Source organism: Acomys minous (genome assembly GCF_964271855.1).
Source record: "Acomys minous genome assembly, chromosome: 1".
Classification (NCBI taxonomy): Eukaryota; Metazoa; Chordata; class Mammalia; order Rodentia; family Muridae; genus Acomys; species Acomys minous.
The window spans coordinates 71,041,254-71,050,798 of record NC_140483.1 but is presented as its reverse complement, the minus strand read 5'-3'; the positions used below and the strand labels follow the sequence as shown (position 1 = coordinate 71,050,798).

The following is a 9,545-nucleotide window of genomic DNA, read 5'->3' as shown; positions in this document are numbered from 1 at the left end:
GACAAAATACAACAAAGATTTAGTGCTCAGATTCAAAAAAGACACCATCCAAGATCTTCTTACACTGGACAGTTCCGGAAGAGTAGGAATAACTATGAGAAAGTTCCTACAGTAAACAAAAACTCCATCTCAGCAGAAACACTTCCTAAGAGACAACTAAAATGGGGTTTGGTGCTGTGGTTGGATCCTCAGAACATTATCGTAGTATCTTCAGATATGTAAATTAGATGGCTTACAGCAACAGAAACCTAGGTCTTATGTTGCTGGAGACTGAGCTGGCCAAAATCTAAAACCAGAAGTTTCAGTACCTGGTGAGGACCTGTGTCCTGATTCAGGGATGACCGTTTCCTCCCTGGGTCCCCATATGGTGAACAGACCAAGGCAGTTCCCTAGGATCACCCACTAACAAGTGCTTTGTCTCTTGACTGCTCACATACCAAAGCCCCGACCTCATAAAACCATCACTTCAAGGACTAGGTCTCAATAAATGAATTGTACATGTGTGTGTACCTCTGTACGTGTGTGCATGTGTGTGTGTTCATGTGCACAAAGGTGCACATGTGTATGTGGATATGTGTATGAATGGAGACCATTCTTCAAGTGCTGTCCATCTTATTTTTTATAAGGTGGAGTCTCTCAATGCCTGGAGCTCATCAAGTAGGCTAACCTGACTGGCCAACAAGCCCCAAAGACCCTCCTGGCTCTGCTTCCCCAGTTCTGGGATTGCAAACATATGCCACAGCAGTCAGGTTTGGTTGTTTAGCTCTATGTGGGCTCCAGGGCTAGAACTCAGGTTCTTGTGCTTGTAATAAGACAAGTGTTTATCAATTAAGCTGTCCCCCCAATCCCAACATACAAGTTTTGAAAAGGATACAACATTCAATCACTTGCATATATAAGCCAAAGAGACAGAAGCACTGAAATGGAGACCCACCTGCTTTGGCCATGCTGAGCCCACCTCATCCTCTGATCATGTTAGAGCTTTCCTTAGTATGTGGGCATCTGAAAATGAAAGAACAGTAGTGTTTAGAGATGGGGGATTATTCAAGACAGGGCTTGCTGGGTCATTCAGTAAGACTCAGAATTTCTCATCTACAGAAAGCAGTTTGCCAGCACTTGGTCCTGGCAGCCACCTCAAGAGAAGATGCACATGGCCAACCTTGTTTTAGTAAGCAAATAGTTAAATGTCAAATACAACCAAAAAACTGCTACCAGGTGCCAGCAATAACAGCTGCCTGGAAGAGGTGATGGTGACTGGAGCAGCTTGTGGCCAGCAGACCTCCCTGCTCAGTCTATTGTGTATGAACAAGACTCAGTCCCTGGGGCTATGCTGATGTTCAGTGACAGGTGTCTGGACCTAATCCTCAGACCTCTTTCTCCCTGGCACATGCTCACGGCATCCACCTGCTGGGATGGCAAGCAGCCTGCCATGGCAGAGATGTTCCATCCACTTTGCCCTGCCAATTAAGTCCAGACTAATAGAAAGAGGCAGAAGTGTGGCTCCTACCATGCTAACGGATTGCTCCAGTATCCAGAAACCAGCTGAGCTTCCTGGCAGTGATCGGCTGATTCCTAATGGCCTCAAACCCCTCCCCAACCTCAACCAAAGAAACCACCAGAAGAAGGTTGCAAATGCAGAGCCTTTCAGAGAAGTTGTTTATTCCACTGGCGGCGAGAGGAGGGGTGGAGGGTGAGGGTGGGAGGGAGGAGGAGTTTATGACATGCAAGAAAACTACAGATGCCTTTACAGGTTAGGTGAAGCATGGCCTGAAAGGGTGGTGGAGGACCAGGCCCACACATTCAACAGATGCCAGCAGACCATTGAGAGGCTGCGTCTATCTGACAGGTCCATTGACAGCAGGATTCAGTGGGAGTTGGCAAAAGGTGGCCCTAAGCATGACGATGACTCACAGCAGAGTCTGAATACATGTTCTTGTGACTAGTGTGGTAAACGAGCAGGAATCTAGATGCTGTCATCTACTTATTACCGCATGACCCTCTGTAGACTTCTACTACACAGCAAGAGCTTATAGACCCTCATCATATTGGGAAATAAAATACTTTACTGTATGCATGTGTAATCCCAGCTCTGAGGAAGAAGAGAAGAAGAGAGGCAGAATCCTGGGATTCATTAGCCAGCAAACATACCACTTGGTAAGCTTCAGGCCAATGAGAGACCTTGTCTGAAAAACAAGATTAAAAGGTAGCTAAAGTATAACACATAAAGTTGTCTGGCCTCCACACATACACACATGCACACAAACAAAGCAATTCTTTTAAGTTTCCTTAAAAGGGAATTTCTTCATTAGAGAAAATAAAAGCATGGAATTTGTGCATTAATCCATCAGCTGAGGGCTTACTAATTAGGGCGATGAACTTTTGGAGTTCATTCTAGCGACCTCCTCACATGCCTGGATACTACCATCTACATCAGTATGCCTCACTATTCCTCTAGCAAGCTCTAGAGAGTAGTGGAACTAAGACATAGAAGAAGAGAAGAAAGAAGGAAAAGGAAGGAAGGAAGGAAGGAAAGAGGGAGAGAGAGAAATGAATCCCTCTACAAGGGTAATCCCAGGGCCAATGAGATGGCTCAGTGGGTATAGGCACTTACCCCATGCCTGATGACCTGGGCCCCATGTGGTGGAAGGAGAGACCTGATACCCTTTAATTGTCCTATGACCACACTAGAACCATCCTCATACACACACACATACACACACACACACACACACACACACACACACACACACACAAATATATAATAAAAATGATTTAAAAAACAGTAATAACTTTTAAATTGAACAGAAGCACAAACTTCACTTTTCATAATCCCCTCTCAAATATAACCCTTCTAATTAGAAAGCAATGTGGAGCCCACTGTTTGATTGAATGTTTCACTTGCCTATCTGCCCAGCCTAATCTTAGATTGTGCTCATCAGTAACTCGCTTTTACATATTCGTGCAGAAAGACTCAATACTTTAATTATAGACGTTTTAATAATGTGCCTTTGTCTGGCCCTTGTGCTGTCACCCTTTATTTAGACACAAACCATCCAAGAATTTTTTTTAGATCCTCTACAGCAATTTCTCTTTTAAATACTTTCAGGGACAGAGTTACTTTAAAGTAATAAGCAAAGCAAGGAGACGTAGCATGAAATTACATTCCTTCTCTGGAGCCTTTGTAATTAAATAAAAATGTGTCACTTACAAAAGCTTATAATCGTAATGGGTGGGTTTTCTAGAAGAGATTGCTGGCTTTATTAGTTAATGGTGCTGATACCGTGTTCCTTAGACATCCCTACAATGAAGAGCACATGGGAATTCTCTGCCGAAGTGGTGTGTGTTCTCTGTTAAAAGCACTGGTGTTGGAGCTGGTGGGGGGGGGGGGATTGCTCTGCAGGGTAAAGCACTTGTGGCACAAGCATGCAGACCCAAATTCAGCTCTTTAGCATCCAAATACATTTCAGATTTCTGGAGTGAGCAGGCTACATGACTGGCTGAGTCAGCAAGATTAGGGTTCAGTGAGAGACCCTGCCTCCCTACAAAAGTTGGAGAGAGATAAAGAAAGACACTCAACTGATGACAGCCTATGATCTTCACAAGCACACACAGCATATACATTTAGCCACAAACATTTCTACACACATGTAAATACAGAGAGAGAGAGAGAGAGAGAGAGAGAGAGAGAGAGAGAGAGAGAGAGAGAGAGGCATTGGTCATTCCACTTAAAGACACATCATGTCAAAGATCCATGGCCTTGGCAACCAGGTAAAACCAGGAAAACTGGCATTTTCAACCTGAATAACTTTGAATCTTTTACTGGATTTCTCTGCACCTTGGTGATTTTGTCCAATTGGCATAATGCCTGTACACAGCTCTCATGGGAATCAAACAGGTTTGCCTGATATCTACCATGTATCTTGTGGTACATGTACCATGTAAATTCTTTTTAGACCTCTGTGTGTGTGTGCATGCATGTGTGTGTGTGTGTGTGTGTGTGTGTGTGTGTGTGTGTGTGTGTGTATAAACACACATGCATGGCAGTCCACTAAGACGCACTGGATCCCTAGAGCTGACACTCATTACAAGTGGTCGTGAGCAGCAGAGGGCACGACTGAGCTCAGATCTGCTGTGATGGCAGCTAAAGCTCTTAACTACTGATCCATCCCTTCCTGTTAGTGTTTTTATATTATGCCACTAGCAAAAGACAGAGCACTAAAATCTCCCCTAAATACAGCTCTTAACATGTTTGTCTAGGGGTAAATTGTAGCGATTACTGTGCCCCTTTGCCACAGGAATTCCAGCGAGTGAATAGCTCAACATGGCTTTTTTGAAACTTCAAATCATGCAATTTTCCAAGATAGGAAAATCTTTTTAGTCTAAGCCTTTTAGTAATAAAGAAAAACCTCCAGGAGCAAAAACATTTAAAGTTATGCTGTTAATTGCCAGAAAAGATTTTGTGAGAGCAGAACGCAGGGACCTTGCCTGACAGTGAACGACTGTTACTTTATGAGAGATTCTCACTGAAGCGATGCTGATTTTTACATCTTCCTGTGTGTGGTAGGAGGTGGGCAGAGGTGTGTCTGTATCTGGAGCAACTTTCTGTAAGAGAAAGGTGACACATGTGAGCACATTTGTACCCGGGCCTTTGAGGCCAGACAACTTTGCATGTCATTTCTCAGGAGCCACTTTTTATACGTGTATTTACTTATTCACTTTGTATTCTGATCATACTCCCCTCCCTCCTCTCCTTCTGGTCCTACCCCCCCCCTCTTCTCCTTATCTCTTCCCCCCTTCTCCTCAGAAAAGGAGAGCCGCCGCCACCACCACCAACCCACCACAGCACATCAAGCCACATCAAGACTGAGCACATCCTTCTTCACTGAGGCCAGGCAAGGAAGCCTCACCAAGGGAAAGTGACCAGAAAGCAGGCAGCAGAGTCTATGTCAAAGACAGCCCCTGCTTCTACTTTCTAGGGAACGCACATGAAGCCTGAGCTGCCCATCTGGTCCATATGTGTAGGGGACCTAGGTGCAGTCCGTGCCTGGTCCTTGGTTGCTGCTTCCATCTCTGCTGGCTCCAGATCAGCTGGCTCAATTGTCCTTTTTGTAGCGTTCTTGTCCCCTCCAGGTCCTTCTATCTGGAGCAATTTTTTTTGGGTTTTGGCTTGTTTCTTTGTTTTTTCTGACACAGGGTTTTTCTGTGTAGCCTCAGAGTGTGGACTCACTTTGTAGACCAGGCTGGCCTCAAATTCACAAAGATCCTCCTGCCTCTGCCAGCCCAAGTGCTAGGATTACAAGCATGGGCCACTTTGCCTGGCATGGAGCCATTCTTTTTAGGACAAGTTTTTTTCGAGCACTTCTAATGTCTATTCTAGTTGTCCTTCTAAATGAGCATTAAGCATCTTCTCTAGGGTTCTCCGTGTTATTTAGCTTCTGTAGGTCTGAGGATTGTAGTGTGATTATCCAGTATTATATGTCTATATATAGCCACTTATAAGTGAGTATATATCATGCGTGTCTTCCTGGATCTGGGTTACCTCACTCAGGATGATCCATTTGCTGGCAAATATCAAGATTTTCTTGTTTTTAATAGCTGAGTAGTATTAAGAGAAGAAACAGGATGGGGCCAACCACGGAGGTCCTCTGAAAAACTCTGCCCAGCAGAGGATCAAAGCAGATACAGAGACTTACAGTAAAACTTTGGGGCAGAGCACAGGGTGACTTTGGGAAGAGTTGGGGATTAGAAGGGCCTGAAGGGGACAAGATCTCCACAAGAAGAACAGTGCCAACAAATCTGGGCCCAGAGGGACCTACCGAGACTGATGCACCAACCAAGGACCATGTATGGAGAGGTCCTAGACCCTCTGCTCAGATGTAGTCAATAGGCAGCCCAGTCTTCAGGTAAGCTCTATTATATGGGTAGCAGGGGCTGCCTCTGACATGGATCCTTTCACCCACTCATGTATTACATCCCCCCTGGTGGGACAGCCGTGCTGTCCACAGAGGGAAACAATGCAGGCAATCCAGATAAAATGGTAGGCTGGGGTCAGATAGTAGGGGAGGAGGACTCCTCGCTTCTGAGGTCTAGGGGAAGTGGGAAGGGGGAGAGTAAGGGAGGCTGGGATTGGGATGAGAGGAGGGTTCTACAAGCAGGATGTAAAGAGAATAAATTAAAAATAAACAAACTTTTTTAAAAAGACAGGGTTTTTTTTTAACTCGCTTGGAACTCACCAAGTAGGTTAGGCTGGCTAGTGAGCCCCATTCATTCACCTGTTTCCATTTCCCAATTGTTGGGATTACAAATTCAAACCACTAGACTGACTCTCTCTCTCTCTCTCTCTCTCTCTCTCTCTCTCTCTCTCTCTCTCTCTCTCTCTCTCTCTCTCTCTCTCTCTCTCTCTCTCTCTCCCTGTGTGTGTGTGTGTGTGTGTGTGTGTGTGTACATGTATGGATATGTGTGTATGTCTACCTGTATGCAAGTAGAAGCCAGAAGTTAACATCAAGTGGCTTTCCTCTATCACTTTCCACCTTATTTTTTTAGACAGGCTTTCTTCATCAAACATGAAGCTCTCTGTTTAGGATAGTATCTAGCCAGGGAACACCCAGCATCTGCCTATCTCCTCCCACTACCCCTCCCCAGCTCTGATTACATTCACAAACTACCACCCCCATCTTTTCCATAGGTCCTGGGCATACAAACTCAAGTCCTCACACTTTTAAGGCAAGCACTTTACCAATAAGCTCCCTCCTCAGCCCAGCTCCTTTCTTTCTTTCTTTCTTTCTTTCTTTCTTTTTTTTTTTTTTTTTTTTTTTTTTTTTTTTTTGCAATTTTGTTTTGGTTTTGGTTTTTATTTAATTAATTTATTCATATTATGTTTCAATTGCTATCCCATCCCTTGTATCCACCCATACCTCCCTCCCTCCCTCTTTCACCCAATTCCCCTACCTTATGTCAGTGACCAAAGAGGGCCTCCTCCCCCACTATATGATCATAGGCTATCAAGTCTCATCTTGATAGCCTGTCTATCCTTTCTCGAATGCCGCCTGGCCTCCCCATAAAGGAGAAGTGGTCAAATATGAAGCATCAGAGTTTGTGTCAGAGTTAGTTCCCACTTTCCACTCATGTGTGGACAATGTCCATTGGATAGATCTGAGTAGGGGTTCACTGTTTACTGCATGTATTGTCCATGGTTGGTGCAATAGTTTGAGCAGAACCCCTGGGTGGAGTTCTACCCACCCTGATGTTCTTCCTGTAGGTTTCTAGGACCCACTGGATCCTTCTATTTCTCCATTCGCCCATACATCTCTCATCTAGAGTTCCAATAGGATTTACTCACATCTATCCCAATCTCCTGGTAAGTGAAGACTTTCATGGGACATGCCTCTTGGGCTAGTGTCCAATTATAAGTGAGTATATACAGTGTGATTCTTCTTCTGGGTTAACTCACTCAATATGATCATTTCTAGTTCCATCCATTTGTCCACAAATTTCGGTATTTCCTTGTTTTTAATGGCTGAGTGGTATTCCATAGTGTAAATGTACCACAGTTTCTTTATCGATTCTTCAATGAAGAGGCATTAAGGTTGTTTTCAGGTTCTGGCTATTATGAATAAGGCTGCTGTGAACATGGTTGAGCATACGTCCTTGTTGTGTGGTGGAACATCTTCTAGGTATATTCCAAGGAGTGGAATAGCTGGGTCTTGAGGAAGCCCAATTCCCAGTTTTCTGAGATAGCTCCAGATAGATTTCCAAAGTGGTTGTACAAGTTTGTATTTTCACCAGCAATGAATAAGTGTTCCTCTTTCTCCACATCCTTGCCAGCATGTGCTGTCACTTGAATTTTTGATCTTAGCCATTCTGATGCATGTAAAATGGAATCTCAGAGTCATTTTGATTTGCATTTCTCTAATGACTAAAGACGTTGAGCATTTCTTTCAGTGTTTCTCGTCCATTTGATATTCCTCTATTGAGAATTCTCTGTTTAGTTCTGAGCCCCATTTCTCAACTGGGTTATTTGGTTTGGTGGTGTTTGATTTCTTGATATATATATTGTCAGATGTAGGGTTGGTGAAGGTCTTTTCCCAATCTGTAGGCTGTTGCTTTGTTCTGCTGATGGTGTCTCCTACCTTACAGAAGCTTCTCAGCCTAATGAGATCTTATTTGTTAATTATTGACCTTAAGGCCTGGGCTGCTGGTCTTCTGTTCAGGAAGTTGCCTCGTGTGCCAATTTGTTCCAGGCTCTTCCCCACTTTTTCTTCTAACCAATTTAGTGTCTCTAGTTTTATGTTGAGATCTTTAATGCACTTGGACTTGAGTTTTGTGCATGGTGACAAATATGGGTCTAATTACATTTTTCTACATGTAGACATCCAGTTAGACCAGCATCATTTACTAAAGATGCTATTATTTTTCCATGGAATATATTTGAGCTTCTTTGTCAAAAATCACGTGACCATATGTGTGTGGATTCATTTCTGTGTCTTCTATTTGATTCCATTCATCAACCAGCCTATTGCTGTTCCTTTACCATGCTTTTAATTACTGTTGCTCTATAGTACAGCTTAAGATCAGGTATGGAGATTTCTCTGGAGGGTCTTTTATTGTATAAGATTGTTTTAGCTATTCTGAGTTTTTTGTTTCTCCATATGAAGTTAAGAATTGATCTTTCAATGTCTTTTTTAAAATGTGTAGGTATTTTGATAGGATTGCATTGAATCTGCAAATTGCTTTTTGTAAGATGGCCATCTTTACTATGTTAATTCTCCCGATGCATGAACAAGGGAGATCTTTCCATCTTCTAATGTCATCTTCAATCTCTTTCTTCAGAGATTTGAAGTTTTTTTCAGACAAGTCCTTTACTTGCTTGCTTAGGTATTTTATATTGCTTGTGGATATCATGAAGGGTGTAGTTTTCATAATTTCTTCCTCTGCATGGTTGTCATTTGTATATAGGAAGGATACTGACTTTTTTGAGTTAATTTTGTATCCAGCCAACGTGCTGAAGGTGTTTATCAGCTGTAGAAGTCCTCTGGTGGAATTTTGGGGGTCATTTATATACACTATCATATCATCTGCAAATAGGGATAATTTGAATTCCTCCTTTCCCATTTGGATACTCTTGATCTCATTTTGTTGTCTTATTGCTCTGGCTAGAACTTCAAGTACTATATTGAATAAATATGGAGAGAGTGGGCATCTTTGCCTCGTCCCCAATTTTAGAGGAATTTCCTTGAGTATCTCTCCATTTAATTTGATGTTGGCTACTGGCTTGCTGTATATAGCCTTTATTATATTGAGGTATGTGCCTTGTATCCCTGATCTCTCCAAACTTTAAACATGAATAGGTATTGGATTTTATCAAACACTTTTTCTGCATCTAAGGAGATGTTCACATGGTTTTTTCTTTCAGTTTGTTTATATGGTGGATTACATTGATGGATTTCCATGTATTAAACCATCCCTGCATGCCTGGAAGGAAGCCTACATGGTCATGGTAAATGATATCCTTGATGTGCTCTTGTATTAATCTTGCGAGTATTTTA

General features: G+C 42.8%; 1 long non-coding RNA gene across 1 annotated transcript; it reads right to left on the bottom strand.

The window, feature by feature from the left end:
• Positions 1-934: 934 nt before the first annotated feature.
• Positions 935-8,317, bottom strand: LOC311605961. The gene is made up of 4 exons (XR_014782126.1): positions 7,340-8,317; positions 4,481-4,602; positions 2,067-2,178; positions 935-1,002 (listed from the first exon to the last, which is right to left on the bottom strand). It is a non-coding gene; the product is annotated as an uncharacterized lncRNA (long non-coding RNA).
• Positions 8,318-9,545: the final 1,228 nt, after the last annotated feature.